Source organism: Nycticebus coucang, chromosome 2, assembly GCF_027406575.1.
Source record: "Nycticebus coucang isolate mNycCou1 chromosome 2, mNycCou1.pri, whole genome shotgun sequence".
In the NCBI taxonomy this organism is placed as follows: Eukaryota; Metazoa; Chordata; class Mammalia; order Primates; family Lorisidae; genus Nycticebus; species Nycticebus coucang.
The window spans coordinates 99,997,510-100,016,948 of record NC_069781.1 but is presented as its reverse complement, the minus strand read 5'-3'; the positions used below and the strand labels follow the sequence as shown (position 1 = coordinate 100,016,948).

The window sequence follows — 19,439 nt, the reverse complement described above, 5'->3', positions numbered from 1 at the left end:
TATGGAAACAATCTAAGTGCCCATCAATCCACAGATGCATTAATAAACTTGGCATGTGTATACCGCAGAATACTATTTAGCCATAAAGATGAAGACTTCACATCTTTTGTATTTACCTGGATGTCGTTGCAAGGACATTCTCCTTATTAAAGTATCTCCAGAACAGAAAAACAAACACCCCACGTACTCAATACTAATGTCAAACTAGCAGATGAACAACTACAGGCCCACAGTAGAGGAAAAATACAATTCAAATCAAGAAGGGGAGAGGGGAGGGAAGAGGGGTTTGGTAAGCTCCCACCTGGGTACAATGTAGGGGTATATTGCACACCTCCTAGGTGAAAGATTCACAATGTAACCTAACTGCATATATCCTTATATTAAAAAATAAAAAAACAAAATAATTTAAAAATTTTAAGGGAAAATCCACTTAAGATTCCCTAATTGTAATAAAGCCTTTTCATTTTCTGTGTTCCCTTCTAATTTTAGCCCAATACATACACATTTTGCACAACTGTTACCTTTTTGTGTAAAAATGTTTGCATCTAGCTTTTTATTCATGTTATATACATTTCGTAGGTTATACAAAATGACAATATTTCATCAGATAATATAACTTGTGTTTTTCACCAGTATCTAGATATTTCACCAATATCTAGATTGTTTCTCATTGATTCCAACTACCAAAAAATATTACAATGAACACATGTTCACATATAAAGATCCTTTATTTCTTTATTTTATTTTATTTTTCTTATTTTATTTATTTTTATTTTATTTTTTTTTTTTTTGAGACAGTCTCATTCTCTTGCCCTGGGTAGAATGCCATGGTCTCATAGCTCAGAGCAACCCTCAAACTCTTGGGCTTAAGAAATTCTTTTGCCTCACACTCCCAAGTAGCTGGGATTACAAGTACCAACCACAATGCTCGGCTAGTTTTTTTTTTTATTTTTAGTAGACACGAGGTCTCTTTTTTGTTCAGGTGGTCTTGAACTCATGAGCTCAGGCCATCCAACAGTCCCAGCCTCCCAGAGTGTTGGGATTACAGGTGTCAGCCACCAAGCCTAACCTAAAGATCCTTTCTTAATTTTAAATTTCTTTGGATAAACTCTTAGAAGCCATGTTTAACTTTTTCTTTTCTATTTAAATTTTTTTTGTTTTCATTAATTTTTCTTTTTTGGGGGGGAAATAATATTAGTTTGCTAGAGCTGCTATAAAAAATTACTACAAACTGAGTGGCTTAAGCCATGAAAATGTATTGTCTCATTTTCTGGATGCTAGAATTCTAAGAGCAAGGTGTCTTCTGAGTCGGTGCCTTGTGAGGGCCTTTCCCCTAACTTCTGGTGGTTTCCTGGCAATCTTTGGTATTCCTCGGCTTGTAGAAGTATCCCTCTCATGTCTGCCTTCATCTTCACATATTGTTTTCTGTGTGTGCATCTTTCTGTGCCCAAGTTTCCCCTTTTTATAAAGAACACCAGTCATACTGAATTAGGGCAGCAGTTCTTAACCTGTGAGTCATGACCCACAGGAACTGTATTAAAGGGCCACGGCATTAGAAAGGTTGAGAACCACTGAATTAGGGTCTTTCTCCTATGCAGTATGACCTCATCTTAACTCATCATATTTACAATGATCCTATTTACAAATAAGCTCACATTCTGAGGTACCAGGCGATAGCACTTCAACATACGAATTTGGGGGTAGGGCCACAAATACAACCCACAAAATCACTAATACAGACTTGTTAATAAAAACTCAAAAAGCAGAAAAAATATCATGAGGCTCGCCACCTATAGCACAGTGATTATGGTGCCAGCCATATACACTGAAGTTGGAGGGTTCAAACCCAGCCCAGGCCAACTAAACCAACAATGACAACTCCAACAAAAAATAGCCAGGAGTTGTGAAGAGTGCCTGTAGTCCTAGCTACTGGGGAGGCTGAGGCCAGAGAATTGCTTGAGCCCAAGAGTTTGAGATTGCTGTGAGCTGTGATGCCACAGCACTCTACAGAGGGTGATATAGTAGGACTCTGTAAAAGAAAAAAGAAAAGAAAAAATATCATGAAAAAGTGAAGGCTCTCCTCAGTCCCTACCAAAGCATTCCATAGAAGTAAGCACTATTCTTTTTTTACATCAATTCAGATTTTATATTATACAAACATAAAACTCACAAAGCTACCTTATTACAATTACAACAAATCAGTGCCAGTGATTGGTTAGATTTTACACTTCTTTCAAAATGTAATGCTGTCACACTGTATTTCTATCTTTTTTTTTTTTTTGTAGAGACAGAGTCTCACTGTACCGCCCTCGGGTAGAGTGCCGTGCCGTCACACAGCTCACAGCAACCTCCAACTCTTGGCCTTACGCGATTCTCTTGCCTCAGCCTCCCAAGCAGCTGGGACTACAGGCGCCTGCCACAACACCCGGCTATTTTTTTTGTTGTTGCAGTTTGGCCGGGGCTGGGTTTGAACCTGCCACCTTCGGCATATGGGGCCGGTGCCCTACTTACTGAGCCACAGGCACCGCCCTTCTATCTTGATATAACACTTTAACTTTCCTTTTTTTTTTTTAAAGAGACAAAGTCTCACTTTGTCATTCTCAGTAGAGCACAGGGGCATCACAGCTCACGGCAACCTCCAGCTCTTGGGCTTAGGTGATTTCTCTTGCCTCAGACTCCTGAGTAACTAGAACTACAGGCGCCCGCCACAACACCCGGCTATTTTTTTGTTGCAGTTTGCTGGGGCCAGGTTCAAACCCACCACCCTCAGTATATGGGGCCAGCAACCTACTCACTGAGCCACAGGCACCGCCCCAACACTTTAACTTTTCAAATATTTGAATAACACCTCAACCTCCCACAAACCAATATTTGCTGCTGCGAGTAGACACAGATTAAATCCAGTATGATAATTGTTATTCATTAAAAACAGCGGAGGGATAGTCTCTCAACACTTGTACATTTAAACTTGTTTTTCTCACTTGATAGGTCTCTGCAAGGTCTCTGGAGTGTGTCAAAATCATAGAATCATCAATTGAATCATCAGTTCTAGAGTTTAAAAGCCTTAAAGACGGGCTGCCTTTACGTTTAGCTGATGACAATATATTTTCCAAGTGTCTTCACAGTCACCTGTAGGCCTAAGATGGTCTGCCACTTACTAGCTAGTAAAGTACTTCTCTAAGTTCTCTCATCTATAAATCAGGGTAACAATACCTACCTCCAGAGTTGTGAATATTTAAGGAAATAACGTATGTATGGCAGAAACTAAGCACTCAGTTAACAATAACACTACCCTTTTGAAACGATTGGTAAAAACACAACAGAAAATTTACCATCTTAACCATTTTAAACCATTTTAAAGTGTACAGCTCAGCGATGTTAAGTATATTCACACTGTTGTGCAACAGATTTCCAAAACATTTTCATCTGGCAAAACTAAAACTACTCCCATTTCTCCCTCTCCTCTACCCCTGTTCTACTTTCTATTTCTATAAATTTGACTACTTGAAGTACCTTATTTCAGTAGAATCATATAGTATTTGTAATGCCTTTTTTAATATATAGAAATGAAGGTATGCAATTTATAAAAGATCTCATTAGCAGAGCCAAGACAGATGTGCATTTTCTAATTCCTAAAGGATTCTGTGACTCAGCTGAGGTTATTTTGTAGTTTCAGTTGAGCTATGAAAGCCTTCTGATAGCCAGAATTTTGTAAGTACTCCTTATGTCTTCCATACAGTAAAGTACTATTTTAACCACAAAGCTTTTAAAAGACCTGGAAATCGCAATTTATGGGTTTAAATATCCCTGGTTCCTTTACTGCTTATTTATAGAAACTCTAATGTTGTCAATATTAAACAGAACCAGATCTGATAGGAGCAACAGTCAAACTAAAACAAAGTATAATCTCTAGGTCAAAAAGAATAAGCCAGCTACAGTTACCAGCTCACAATGCCTGGGTCCTGGGAGGGATGTCAACCCCCTTTAGGGTTTAGAAAGGCACATGTGGTCTGGGAAACAAATGAACTTCAAAACAGATGTAGAGATCATGCAGCCACGTGTAGTGCAGACATCTACGCATCCCTCACCAGTGGCTATTCACTAGAAATACCTCCCACTATAGACATTATTGTTTCAATTTACTTTTCACAGGGATTTATCCCTAAATATTCCAAGGAGCACTACTCAGGCAATTTAGACTGAAATACGGTAAACCTATGTCATAGAAACATATATTAAATCTGCAATGTACGGACCTAAAAATTCTCATCACTTCACACTGAGGTTGGAGCACAGTAGGAGAAGGGGGGAAGGCAGATGCAGTGAGGGCTGGGGGATCTGGTCAATGTTCTATTAACTAAGCCAACTTAAAATTACAGTTTAATGGAAAGCCAACATGATCATAAAACAAAAACAAAACAAAACAAAACAAAAATGTAAAACAGGTCGTCCAGAGAACATCACCAAACATCTCAAACATCCTGTTCCTAATTGGCAATAAATGTCTTGATTTGGCCTATTTGAGCAGTGGCAACTTACTAAAAAACAATCTGATACAATTTAGAGTATAATAAGCAGAACTCCATCTAAATGAAATGGAAAACAAAAAAAAACAAACAAACAAAGACCTAGCCAGGAACACAAATGGTATCTCATTTTACAGAGGAGTAAATTTTCATTCTAGGAAGTTTAATAAGTTCAGTGCATTCACATTAATCACTCAGGAGACAGATACTACTGCCCCAAAACATGCACACATAAAAACATAAAGAAAAAATTAGACTTCATGTGTGGAATGAAATGATCACCCTGAATGGACTTGAGATAGTTGAGAATGAGAATAGCTGTTATCCTGTCACTTTTCAGAGCCCTGCAAAATGCTAAATACCGTATTTATGCTGAAAAATATGAAATGCAAGAAATTTTTATCAGACTAAATCAAAACAGGATATTCAATAAAGCAGATGCCATTTCATGATTAATTAAACGTATACGCTGAATTTGGCAGCCTATCACTAGGACTCCACTGCCCTAACACAGTATGGCAGAAAGATTTTGTGGTTCTCAATCTCTAGAGAAAACACATATACAAAATTATAAAGAAATTTTCCACAATCTCTCTTTCTCAGATGCCTGCTCCCAGCCACAGACAAGAAGTGGAAAAGGAGGGTTCAATTGTCATTGTATTTCCTGAACTATCATCTCAAGATGGAAGGGACTCCCAAAGGCAGCGAGGAAGGCAGAAGAGAAGAAGACAAAGTCTCTCCCTGCCACTGCCCAGGAGCACAGCTGGGGAACTGCAGGCATGTGCTATCTCCTGCTCCTCTGCTACATTCTAGTGGCTGTTTTCACGGATCCCACCATCTTTTTTCCTTACATGTCTCAGGCAATAGTGTGTTCTACCATGAAACATAGGCATTACTTCCTAACATGGAAACAAACTGTCTGGTCTTCAGTTTTCCAGAAAAGACACAATGTCCATCCACTCCCCAGGATGGCAAAGCAGAGGAGAAATAGTTTCGGTGTCTGTAAAGGATACTCAAGTTTTGGGGGAAAGATCAGCAATTCATCTTGGACGTGTTAAACATGCCCAGCGACATCCAAGTAAAGACTTCAGAAAGCAGTTAGAGGCATGGAGCACAGATGAGAGGTTCAACTTGGACGTGTAAGCTTAGGAGCCAGCAGCGCACGTGCACAGAAACACAGATACTCACCGACTTGCTAATTGATACTATTTTGATACCTCTTTCCCTATTTGATTTTGTAACAGATTCATCTCAAAACATAAGATTCTAGGGAGTCTACATTTTAGGAAAAAGATAAGGGACAAAATTGTGAATTTTTATAACTTAATTGGTTTTATCCACTCAGTAGCTTTTTATTTTGTGCCTGCTATAAGCTCAAAATACAATGCTGAACAAAAAGACATGACCCAATTCTATGGAATTTAATGTCTAGTAAGCTGACAAATACTGCTTAAATGGTTGTTTAATTATTTAAGTAAAAAAAAAATATTTACATGTTTAATTCAGAAATCAATGCAGGTATTTTTTTCAAAGCCACAGTGAAGAGATTCAACTCTGTGCTATGCCCAGCAGTTGGAGGCTAGTGAAAAGAGGTCTGTCCAATGAACCAGGGTTGCCTCCAGTGTAGTGTAGTTGCAGGGCAATCACACATGAAGCATGAAGTCTAACTGCTTAACATTCAAGTGAGTGGTTTCACTGGGTCAAGGCTGGTTTCATGGGTGAGAAATCTTTGGAAGCAATACCTTGTTTTCTACATTACATCTGGTCCACAGTGTCTAGTGAGAAATTACTTAACCTTATCAGGAGAATTTTTTTCTGTAACTTCACTCCATTTTAATAGTGTGACCTTTTTTGTTTGGTTGGTTTTTTGTTTTTGTTTTTGAGACAGAGTCTCAAGCTGTTGCCCTGGGTAGAGTGCCAACGGCATCACAGCTCACAGCAACCTCCAATTCTTGGGCTTAAGCTATTCTCTTGCCTCAGCCTCCCAAGTAGCTGGGACTACAAGCACCTGCTACAACACTCAGCTATTTTTTGTTGTTGTTGCAGTTGGCATTGTTTTATCTGTGCCTGCCCAGGTTGGAACCCATCAGCCTCAGTGTATGTGGCCAGCGCCCTACACACTGAGCTACAGTTGCCACCTAATAGTGTAACCTTTTATTACATCCAATTTTAAGTCTGAAGCTTTGAATTCTGCAAGTCATACCAAATACTATTTTAGGAACATTATTTTAACCTTGTAGTTTATTTTTCGGGGAGATGGCCTGTATACAATATTAGCAGAAAGTAAAAACCATAAAATATCTAAGCCATGTTAGCTTTTTGGAAAGTTCAAAAAAAACAATTAAAGTTCTAAATTAAATTAAAGAGGAATTTTCATGGGAGTGCAAATCAAAGAAAGAGATATTTTAAAGGGAAATGTATACATCAGACCTTTATTATTTCATAAGCTACAAGAGGGACTAAAGGTGTCCCTTACAAGGTAGTCTCTCTTTTGGCATGATCTTGTAGTGACATTCAATTATTGGGTTTATGTCATTTCAGTCCACCATCATGGAAATGAGCATGAGGTGACAAACTTATATTATGAATTCATTTCAGGATTGTGCAAAAGAATAAAATTTACTGGGGCTAAGGAGAAGGATGCCTTCTTACTACACATATCTCCCACAATGAGCGGCAGTGGAAAAAAACAAGTATGAATCAGCATAAATTAAAGCAACTTTTTAAGAAACTATAAGTATTTTGTTCAAGTCACTATTTATCCATAATAACCCTTGAATGAATAATAAGACCAGTTTAAACTATTTTAAGCTATCTTAACTATCTTAAGGTACCCTTTAATTGTAATACTAAAATCCTCGCTTAATAGGGAGTACTATGCATGCTTAACTTGTATGGTTTGAAAACATACAATGACTCAGAGACAGTAAGCTTACATCACTTGCTAAAAGGAGTTTAAGACTCCACCATGGAATATTATTCAGCCACTAAAAAAGATAGAGACCATACATCTTTCGTACTAACTTGGATGGAGGTGAAACACATTCTTCTTAGTAAAGCATCACAAGAATGGAGAAGCAAGAATCCAATGTACTCAACTCTGATATGAAGACAACTGACGACCTAGTACATAGTGGGGGGGGGTGGTAGAATGGGGGAGCAGAGAGAGGGAAAGGGGGTCACAGTGTTTAGCACACCTCTTGAGGGAGGAACACATTTATAAGAGGGACTTCATTTGACAAATGCAATTAGTGCAACCTGGATCTTTGTACCCTCAATGAATCCCCAATAAGAAAAAAAGAAAACAAAACCTCCACCAGTGGCAGGCAGTGCAGATCTTACTCCAGGAAGAACTCCTGCTGCTGCACAGAAGTAGCCCAAGGATTGCTATCTTGATTAGGAACAAGAGTCCTATGCAAGTAACCTCTACAAACTCACCTAACTAGCCAAGCTGGACTTGTCTGAGTCATTCTTTGGTCTCTTAGCACCATCTTGGTTTGGAGGGCTGATCTTCTATTCCATCCTGGGATTTTCCCAAAACACCTTCCTAACCTCCCCAAAGGTAAAGGGGCTTCCCTGACACATGGAATCTGCAGTTCCTCAGAAATGAGGCTTGGTCTCACATACATTTTTAAGAGTTTCTCTCCACAGTCAAGCTCAGGAGCTGGTGGAGATTTGTACTCAGCTAGAAACCTCTTGATGCCCAGTCCAAGCACAACTACTGTCCAGAGGATGTGGCTTGTGGCTCATCCTGGTGTAAAGTGTCTTTTAGGGGTGGAGACAAAGCTCACAGAGGTGAGTCTTATGGGCAAACAAACCTGCCTTTGGAGTTCTGGCCTTGATAGTTCTTTCATAGAAACACCTTATGCAAGAGGTGCCTCACCTTCTGTTCCACACCAATAACCCGGGGAGGCTTTAAGTGCCAAGTTCTCCAGCATCACATTGTGGTACAGGAGCCTTTGGGCTTCACCAAGGAGTTCCCACTCCTCTTTAGAGAAGGAAATGGCCCTTCCTCGAAGGTCACAGAACCCTGAACTGGTTCCCTCAATGTGGAACCACCACTGCTGCCACTGGATTCTGGGAGCCCAGCAGGGCTTGAAGAAGTGGGCAATCCGGCAGGGACCTAGGCAAAGCCCTAACCATCACTGCTGGCCTTCAGACCCCCAACTGTCTGCAGTGGGGGCAATGAATCACTCCTCTCCCTGCTCTTGTGCCTTCTTGTTCCTGACACATTACTCCAGACTCAGTGCTGGTGAGTAGACCAAAACAAGCCAAAATCAGAACTTTCACATGTAAGAAGGAGTAAGCTTTAATGTCGCTCATGAATGGATCAGCTTTAGTCAGCTATAGCTTTAGTCAGTCTGGATGTTAGAAGGTCATACATCATGAAACAAGCAGTACCCCAAGGAAAGAGTGGGGATTCTACCACACAGAGGGCTGGCAGGGCTCCCTCATGTTTATATTTCCTGTCAGGAAATAAGCATGACCAGTAAGGAAGATTACTGCTTATGCTGTCTAACTCAAGTAACCATAGATGGACACCTGGCTTCAAAAGATCTCTGAAAAGAAGTCCAGAGATTAAAAACAATGAAGTATTTCCTAGTAAGTGAACACTAGGAAATAGTAGAGCTGGCACTTCTACTGTAGGCTAATAAGTAGTTGGCAAAATTTTTTTCAAAGTTAACAGGAAAACTAGTTGAAATAATGAAGTTACATATCTTATTCATTCATATCATACATTCATTCAAAAATTTATATTTTGTCAAGTACTGTTCAATCTTCTAAACAAAGCTGATAAAAGTCAATTTGCCTTAAGGGTATGGTGGCCAGTGAGATTCTTACCAAACTGACTGATTACAAGGCCAGTCAAAAATCCCCAAAAGTATCGCTTCTCAGCCATTGGGCTAAGATTAAGGGCAGTAAAATCTCAACAAAAAAACAAGTTATTTTGTTTTCTAGTAAAACATGACAAGTGCATTCTAAAATTTATGTACTGGTAATGCAAAGTTCCAATATCAGTCATGACCATCTTGATGAAGAACTACAAGACAGAAGAACCTCCTCATGGATAAGATACTTAGAAGGCCATAGTAATGATGACAATGTAGCCCTGACACCAAGATAGTATGTTAGTCAGAGAGTCAGAGTTCTCCAGAGAAACAGAACCAAGAGGATGAACACACACGTATACACACAGGGATTCATTATAAGGAACTGGCTAATACTATTACAGAGGGTAGCAAGTCAGAGACCCAAGAAAGCCAAGGGTATAATTCCAGTTGAAGTTCAAAACAGAACCAGAAGACAGGCACAGTTTCTGTCTGAAGACTAGCAAGGCTTGAGTCCCAAAACAGCTGGTGTTTCAGTTTGAGTCTGAAGGCAGGAAAAGGCCAATGTCCCAGTTCAAAAGCTGTCAGGCAGAAGGAATTCTCTCTTATTCAGGGGAGGGTCAACATTTTCATTCCATTCAGGCCTTCACTGACTGAATGAGGCCCAACCATATTAGGTGATGCAATCTGCTACAAACTGTCTACCAATTTAAATGTTAATCTCACCCAAAAACCCTTAAACCAACACCAGAATAATGTTTGACCAATCATCTGAGTACTTCATGGTGCAGTCAAGTTAATAAATAAAATTAACCATCACAGATACACAACACCTCCAATGGACAGATTCAGAGCCACACTTGCACATATAAAGACACTTGAATTAGATAATTTGATTATTTGAATTAGATAATTTGATAATTTGAAATTATCTTTTACTTTTATTTACAATTATTAGTTGTCTATTTTTTTCCCAAGTATAAAAGACTTTCTTACAGATTTGATCTTAGCTATTTAGCAAACAGAAAGAATAACCATTCTTTATTAACCCTCCTTTAAAATTTAAAAACTTCAAAATTAAAGTTCCCAAATTGATTACTGGATCAAGAACACAATTTTCCTCTCAAGAAAGACGGACTGAAGCCACAGAGCTCTGGTAGGAATCAAAGAACACAAGATTCCTTTTGCTAGATATGAGAAAATGACAGAAAAAGCCAAAGATGATATTTCAAGTTTCAAAAGCCATCCTTTCCTTACCAATCCCAGGCAACAAAAGTGACCCTGAGTGTTCAGAACATCTGGGATTTATTTACAATTTAATACTGGATTCAGACAGCTTTTTCCTACTGAATGCCAGCCTTACACTGGATGTGAAAACCTATGGCCAAATACTTGAAAACACCTTTCTACACTGCACAGTGGGCACATGGTTTATGTGAGGTGGACAGCAGGAGATAAATCTCTGTCCATCATGGCTATGGAACTTAGCATGACCAAGCATGTCTTCAGCTACCTGTCTCATCACTTATTAGACAAATCACCATGGATCTTAGGGCTGTAAATTAAGTCTCTGTGGGACAATGGTAAAGAAAATCCAGATGTTAATGAATTAAGAAATCCTAGCCAAACCACCCCAGGATGATTATTCTGAAAATGTCATTTCCATATTTCCTTTATTACATCATATACATCTCTTGGAATCTAGCAAAAAGCCACAGTGCCCTTGTGCCTTTTAATATACCACAGTGCCAGTTAAATCAGTATTTCTGTTTGTTGCTTTGAGGAGTTACGGCAAATCTTATGATAAAGGACAAGGCCAAAGAGCTGCAGAGCACTGAGCAGAGAGAGGCTTCTGATGAAAAAGGAAAAGTCCTGCGCACTGAACCATAGTGACATGGGCAGTTCAGGGGCACTAGAGGTGAAGCCAGGGCCTCGCCACTGTAGAAGAGTGTCTACTGAGGCTGCAGAGGGGCCCGGGAGTGGCCATGCTGCAGAGATGACCATCCCCACTCAGCTTCTCCTTGAAACACAACTGCAGCTGTATTCTGCATCACTGGAAACTGCAACGTAATAATAAATTTGTTGGTCTATGTATGGCTTTGTATGCATTTCTCAGGACCTGTGTGACAGGGACATGTGCTCAGGACATTTGCCAAAAGGCTGGACAGCTACCGTAGCAGTGCTGAATGACATCACTAAGAATGTGTCTTATGGGTGACGCCTGTGGCTCAAGGAGTAGGGCGCCGGTGCCATATGCCAGGTGGTGGGACCAGGAGGTGGTGGGTTCAAATCCAGCCCTGGCCAAAAAACCACAAAAAAAAAAAAAAAGAATGTGTCTTATATCCCAGGTGATCTAAAAATGCTACCCAAATGTCAGTGTCATTGAGCTTATTTGAATTTAAGAGAATAATTAAAAGCTAGAGTGAGTGTTAGGGAAGCAGGGCTATTAGGGGAAATCTCTCGCAGAAACCAAACTAATAAAAAATGAAGAGGAGCCACATCTTCAATGCTATCCCAAGTGGCTGATCTAGACAAGGGGTTGGCAAACTTTCCTGTAAAGGGCCGCACTGTGACTACTTCAGATTTTGCAGGCCACAGGTTCTCTGTTGCAACTACTCAATTCAGCCATAGATCCTATGTAAAGGAATGGGGATGGCTATTCCAATAAACTGTACAGCTGACCCTGAAACAATGTAGGTTTCAACTATGTGGATCCATTTACCTGTGGATTTTTTTTTTCAACTGAACAGACTGAAAATACAGTATTTGCAGGATGGGTATACTGATGGCTGACTTTTTGCATACTCAAGTTCCGAAAGCCGACTGTGGGCAGTACAGGGGTCTACTCAGATTTCGGTGTATAGTACTCGGGCATCCTGGAACCATCCCCTGTGCATACCAAGGGATGACGCCTATCTACAAAGCAGAAGGCAGGCCAAATGCCACAGCTGGCAGAGTCGTCAGGCTGTCAGAGAAGAGACAGAGGTGGGGTGAGAGGTGACTGAGGTGGCCTGGTTTACAAGTGCACTCCAGGGCCACAGCTTTCCCATGTTTGCCACCAGAAAGACAGGTTTGCTGACAAGGACTACTAACAGCTTGCTGCATGGCAGAGAAAGAGCTGTCCTGCTCACTAGGCCCAAGGCTTTATGCCCACATCCTTTCTGTGGCCCCATATAGCTTATGTTTTTCTGTGCTCTAGCATCTTCTTAATCAGAATGCTTCAGGTAAGTGGTCAACATCTGACTCACTCTCCCTTCCTCCTGTGTAGTGCAGGTGGTCGACATGGGGACCAGGATGAAAGTTCTGATCTCTCTGTTCTGCAGCCGTGACGCTTTTCTAAACGTAGTCATCACAAACCTACTTTTACTGAAGGTGTGAGGAAGGCTGAATGTGCTGCTCATACAAGCCATGGCCCATCCTCACCAACAGGGCCCTGGCTCTGGGCTCACAAGAAGACACAACTGCTGTGAGAGTTCCCTGGGTATGCGTGCCCATCGGGCAGTACATTCACATTCCTCTTTAAAGCTGTCCTGGGGAGCTCCTGAAGCCTTTATGCTCCCTTTGTCTTGACATGTGACACAACAGGCTGTGAATCCTTGTCCTTGACAGGCAGGGCATGTCAAAACGAGTTGGCGGCACTGCGGACTTGAGCAGAGTTTATACTGGTCCCACTGGGTTCCACAGTACGAACATTCTGACACCACATCATTGTTGTAGGACAGGGCATAACGCTCATCAAAAACAAACAACTTTCCTTTGTAAAAACCACCAGGAAACTCTTCCAGGTACTTGTGGATGCCACCCTTGAGCTGGAACACTTCCTTGCACACTCCCTTAGCTTTGATGTAGGCTGAACCCCACTCACAACGAATGTCCCCAGTGCAGTACATCAACATCCTCTTCTCTCTGAAAAGTTCTAGATTTTTGTCAATGTCGCTAGGGAAGTAACTGAATTTCCTGATGTCTGGGACTAAGCAGCCCTGGAATCATCCTATTTTGCTTTCATAGAAGTTTCTGCAATCCAGAAGGATAGTATCCCTTTGTTCTTGATTTGCCTGAGATAAAAACTTTTCTACTTCTTTATGAAATTCACCTGGGGATAAATGAATTCCACTCTTCTTGTAGGAGATCTTACTGGGGCTGATCCCCATGGGAATAATTTCTTCATAAACACCAACACGCAATTCTTGAAAACAGTGAGCTCCTCCTTTGCTGGTCTTAAAATCATCCTTACACAGATAATCCTTAAACAATGGGCAAGAAAGCATGGCTTCCACATAAAGTATGGTAGCCAGTTTGCTTCCACCAACTGTCCCATTGATTCCCTCCATAGCAACTCGAAACTTGCCTGTGAGGTGCAGGTGCTGACACAGAGCTGTCTGCCAGGCACATGTCCAGTAGGGATCCTCCAGATCACAGTAGCAATAATAGTAGCACTTCCCCTTCATCACTGCCCTGGCCACTTATCAGCTCGTCAGGGCTAAAGCAGCTTATATCTGGAAGCCAAGCAGACACTTCATGGCTAAGTGTAAGGCACTCTTTTAGAGGGTTTTTTTGGTCTGCAGACATAAGACTCTTTGAGGTGCTCAATGCTGCAGCCAGCTGCTTTAAAATAGCAGCCGTCTGTTGGTAAATTTTATCAGCATGTTGTGTTGCCACATGTCTGTGGATGCTGGTCTGGTCTGGGAAGAGTTGCTGACAGCATTTCCACCATTTCTCTTTACATTCAAAATTCCTTTGTGCTGGAACTTCTTTGGTTTTGAGGAAAAGGGCAAAGGCCTTTTTCTTTGCAAATGAGTATTTCTTCTCTGTACCGCCATCTAACTGCTTTGAGACAGCTGTTGGGATTAATAAGACTTTTATCTTTTAAATCCAGGTCAGAAAATCTTAAAACCTGGGCCTCTAGGTCATCTCCTTGGTCTGGTGAAGTAGAAGAAGGCATCTGGTCTGATCGCAATAGTGGGGCAGAGATTCTGTTCAGTTATGTACCTCCCGCCAGTCCTGGTCCTTTGCTTAAGTCTTTCTTCCCTGAGCTGTCTCCACCTAGCACGGCTCACCACTCTCAGTTATTTATTTTTTGATACTTGAAATAATAAGAAGTTAACTGATGACTCCATACTGAATCTCAGAGTCAAAGCATTCTATAATAGACATACTCTTATTTGACAATGTGAATGTTACTTTCTTTTCATTATTATTATTGCTTAATATTTCAATGTAGCAATTGTCTGATTCCTTTTCTGAATGTATTTATGTTCGTTCGTTATTTACAAGGTTTTTGTTTCTAATCCTTACCTTAAACATTGTTATCGTTATTAAATTTTAAGTCATTTTAATTTTGTGAAGGCAAAAAAAAATGGAAACCTAATTAACACATGTATATGTAAAAATTTAAATTTAAATTTAAAAAAAAGACACTGGAATTAGGACAAAATTAGCACCATAGATTAGTGAGAAATGATTCTTTACAAATGGTGCTGGGCAACGAGATATCCACAAAATGAAAACAGACTCATACCTTACACTATACAAAAAAATTACAGGAAGATCACAGACCTACATGAGAAAGGCAAATCTTATACTTTTAGAAAATAATCCAGAAGAAGATAATATATGTCTTCATGATCCTAGAGCGGGGAAAAATTTCTCAAATATGATACAAAGTAACCACAAGATGATAAATTTGACAACAATAAAATTTTAAATATATCTTCTTTAAAAGACAAGAGGGAATATAAATACAAACCATGAGTAGAAAAAAATAGCTGCAATACCTATAGTTTCCATAAAAAGGCCTATATCAGCATATCAGCACGTACACAGAATTTCTACAAATCAGTAAGAAAAACATCAAGTAGACAAATGATTAAGAAACTTGAACAGATATTCTACAAAATAGTGCTGAACGTCAGAAAAATACAAATTAAAACCATAATAGATACTATTACACACATCCCACAGAATAACTTGAACTTTGAATGTATGTCAGTAGCAAGTGACATGAAGGCCAGAGTACTCTCACAAATGAATCATAAGAATTTAAATTGGGACCACCGCTGTGGAAAGCAATTTGACACGAGCTAATAAAATCAGAGACATTTATATCCTATAACCTGAAATTTCACTTCTTTATAAAATACATGCTTTGGAACCTGAATATATGTGGAAGAACGATCATGCCAACATTATTCCTAATTCTCCCAAAATGGAAAACAAATTTCCATCAAAGATAGAATGGATAAATTATGGCATATTAATGAAACAGAATATCACATAGCAATGAAAAAAGGACAAACTACAACTACGCTCAACAAAATAGCTGAATCAAATACAAAATGCATACTGTATTATTCATTTCTATGAAGCAAAAAAAAAGCCAGATGGCATAATTAAGTGGTAAAACCATAAAGCAATGTCAACAAAAATCTAGCTAGCAGTAACTGACCGAAGAGGCCAAAGGGACACAAAGCAAGAAGGGACACCCGGGGGCAGGGAGCAGCTAGGAGCCAGGCACTGTCCTGCTCTATTTCCTGACTTAGGCAGTGCTTACAAGGGTATTGATTTATTTCATAGCAATTTGGTAAACTTGACATTTATGTTTCATTCACTTTTATGCAAGTTTGTTAGATTTTGTAATTTAAAAGATTTTTTAAAAGAAGAATGAAGTAGAAGACTGAAGCAATCTGGATATTGCTTAGCACTGCATTTTGAAAGGGAATAATAAAGACAGATATAGTCCTTTTGATCTCTCATCCTGGTATCCTACTGTTTTCTTTTCATCAGGACAAAAAATAATAGTGGAATGGTCTTACCCAAAGAAGACAGGTATCCCCTAAACATGGCAGACTCTAGGAACCTTTTCCCTTCAATTATGGGCTGTGAGAACAGATTTTCTGGGTCCAGCACAAGGCTGTTACAGTGCCTGGCATGCAGCAGGTACTCAAAAAATGTTTAGTGGATTCATCAGTAAAACCAAGTTTTTCAAGAACCAAACACTCCCCCCAAAAAATGTAAAAAAAAATATCCTGTGACCATAACCAAATCTGTAGTTCTTAGTAAAGCTACAAAAAAATGTATTAATGTTTCTAACACAACAGAAACTAACACATAACAAGCATCAAACAAAATTTTTGTTTCTTCTCTGTGTTAAAAATACAACTCTAACATTTTTGACTTTATTAATTTGATTTTTCACTGAATTTTATAGTTTATAGACAAAATTCTTGGTGTTTGATTCAAGCTATTTCAATCATACTTGAAATGCTCCAACAACACAGAATGACTTGACATTTTATTACCACAATTAGAAACTCCTAGCACATAACAGGCATAAAATAAGTATTTGTTGAATGAATTAGCAATTATTATTAAATTATAACATACAATTTTCACAGGGATGTTGGATGACTCCTTCCTCCTCTGACAAGTTTCTTGGAAGAGTAACTAAACATGTATCATACCTGCTTCCTAGCTCCCCATCATTACTCAAACCTGGCTATTCCCTTTCCCCTCCCAAGGTCTTTCCTCTGAGGAACACTTCAGTAGGAGCCCTGAGAAGCGTTCCTCAGATGTTCTACAGCTGCCCGGTCCTGCAGGTGACCACGTAACACAAGGCAACTGAGCACTTCCAATTTTAATTAAATTTAAATTTAAAAATTACATATTTAAGTGATAGTATTTGGGAAAAATTAGATTAAATAAAATATCTTCCTAAAATTAATGTTACCTGTTTCTTTTTACATTTCTGAAAGCAGCTATGGAAGATGTACATCATCTATGTAGCATGTATGCATTTTATTCTATTGGACAGGGCTGCTCTGCAGTGTTAGAGATGAGCCTCATCCCCCTTAAAGTGCTATTGCTTTGCTCCTTCTACTTCTTGGACTCCTCATTCTATTCTGCAGCATTGATCACTTTTCCACTTACCCTTTAATGTCAGCATCTCCCAAAGCTGTCTCTAGTGCTCACATCTCCTGTCACTATCTCCGGTCTCACCTTATCCATCACTTCCACTATTTCTATAGGCTGCTGGCTCCCAACTCTCTGCCGGCAAATCAACTCAGCTACCTGAGAACTGTACATTCAACTACTGTCTATACATCTTCACCCACATCTAAGTATACCTACATTTAATCTGCCATTACATCACTTGAATATTTACCTCACCAATATCTTATAAATCTGGCCCCTCTTCTCCATTTCTTTCAGGCCCTCACAATTTCTCACCTTCATGACTATAATAGTTCCCAAGGTGCTCCTTGCCCTCTTCCCAACCAACTTCCTTTTTGTGTTAGTCTCTAAAACTCACACCTGGCCACATGATTTCTCTGTTTAAATATTCTAATTGTTTCCTCATTCCCTTCAAGATAAAGTAAAAATTTCTTATAATCACACATAAAGCTTGGTGTTTGCCTGTCTGTCTTCATGCTTCATCACCAACCTCATAGAAAACCGAGCCCAGGCATATCTACTACCCACCTGCATTTAACTGAATACAACATGTGCTTTCTCATCACCATACTTCATACACTCCTTTTTCTGCTGCCAGGTACATTTGCTCTAAGTCTATTCTTGCTCTGTACCCATCCTTCAGAACTCAGCTTATAGATCACCTCCACCAGCAAATGTCTCCAAACTCCCAAGTCTGAGCAACTGTCCCTCTTCTGTGTCATAATCACACCTACATACAGATCTCTCTATCAATAATCCAACCACACTAGACTGACCTAGTTACCAGTCTGTGAATTCCCTGAAGGCAGGAATTAAGAACTTTACTTTCCTGCACTTCAATAAGTACCTATGAATAAATGGACATATTATTAAACAAGAGAAAACCACAGGATAAAATGTGAGGCCAGAAATTTAAAAACACACTAATAAAGCCATGATTTAAATGAAGAAAGTTAACCCAGTCACCCTAAGAACACTTTATTAAATGGCCTATTTCAGGATTTAATGAGCTAACCAATACAAAATTACATGTTAAATAATCACTGAAACGTCAAGCACTCAACAAAAACAATTTAAAAAATAAAAACTAAATATGTAGTCTATTTCTATAGCTTTGTTTTTTACATACCCCTTCTTTCCTAACTCTACTTATCAGTTCCTTTGTTCAGCTCTATACATCAATTTCCTTTCCAATTAAAGTTTGTAATCTTTCTTTCCCTTCACTAATCCCTTTCATTTTTACTGTCCCTTCTATTCATCTTTTAATCTAACAGAAAAATATAAATACTGCTTTTATCATTTCTGTTAGCAATTTTACCCAAAACAAAAGAATCGTAAAAGGCAGTGAATGAAATGATATCACCAGTCAGACTGATAGACAAAACCACATGCGTCAACCTGGTTGGGTGATTTCATAATACTAAGCAGCTAATCTGAACCATATGCACACTAAGTGGGGTCTGACAGGCACCAGCAAGTCCTCAGGCTGTTGCTGCAGTCAAATAGTGGGGCTAACAGAAAGAACAGCCAACTGGTGGTGAGGGCAGCTGCCACTGCCCTACAACTTTCTCCAACTTATTTCCTGCCTTTCAAGAGGAAGCAAAAATGGACAAGGGAAATCCAGAAAGCTGTCAGCTATCTCGACTAGCACAGTAGGTCACTAATTTGACAGTGTGAGCAGCAGTGGCCGAGTAGCACCAAGTGCTAGTCACTGGGCCCACTGGTCCAGAACAGATTTTAGAATACAAAATAAAGACTACTGCTCCCTGAGCACTGCTGAATTTTCATTTTGCTACATTCTGAGAGAGGCAGAGAAATAACTGGAGAGAAATTATATAAATATTTAAGCTAGGTCATAAGGGGAAAACAATTTTTTTGAAGGATAGTAATTGCTAAAGGGAAATGCCATACATTCTTTTAATTACCTGAAAATAGTTCCAAATCACTCAGCATCAGGTCTTGTAAGCACAGGGAAGTTCACCTTAAGGACGAGAATCTTTTGGAATTTGCAGTCAAGGAAAATTGAAATCTCTTGAAAAACTTTACACTCAGCAGGATAATGTAACAGTGAAGGGTATGTTGGAAGAAGTTTCTAAAAAATGATTGAATTGGACACACCAAAAAGTCTAAAGTA

The 19,439-nt window shown here is 39.4% G+C and overlaps 1 protein-coding gene and 1 pseudogene across 5 annotated transcripts in view; both read right to left on the bottom strand.

The window, feature by feature from the left end:
- Window positions 1-19,439, bottom strand: part of FANCC (FA complementation group C) — a 275,826-nt gene that overhangs the window by 166,022 nt on the left and 90,365 nt on the right. The window lies entirely within an intron of this gene.
- LOC128575540 (thiosulfate sulfurtransferase/rhodanese-like domain-containing protein 2) lies at window positions 12,753-14,327 on the bottom strand (annotated as a pseudogene).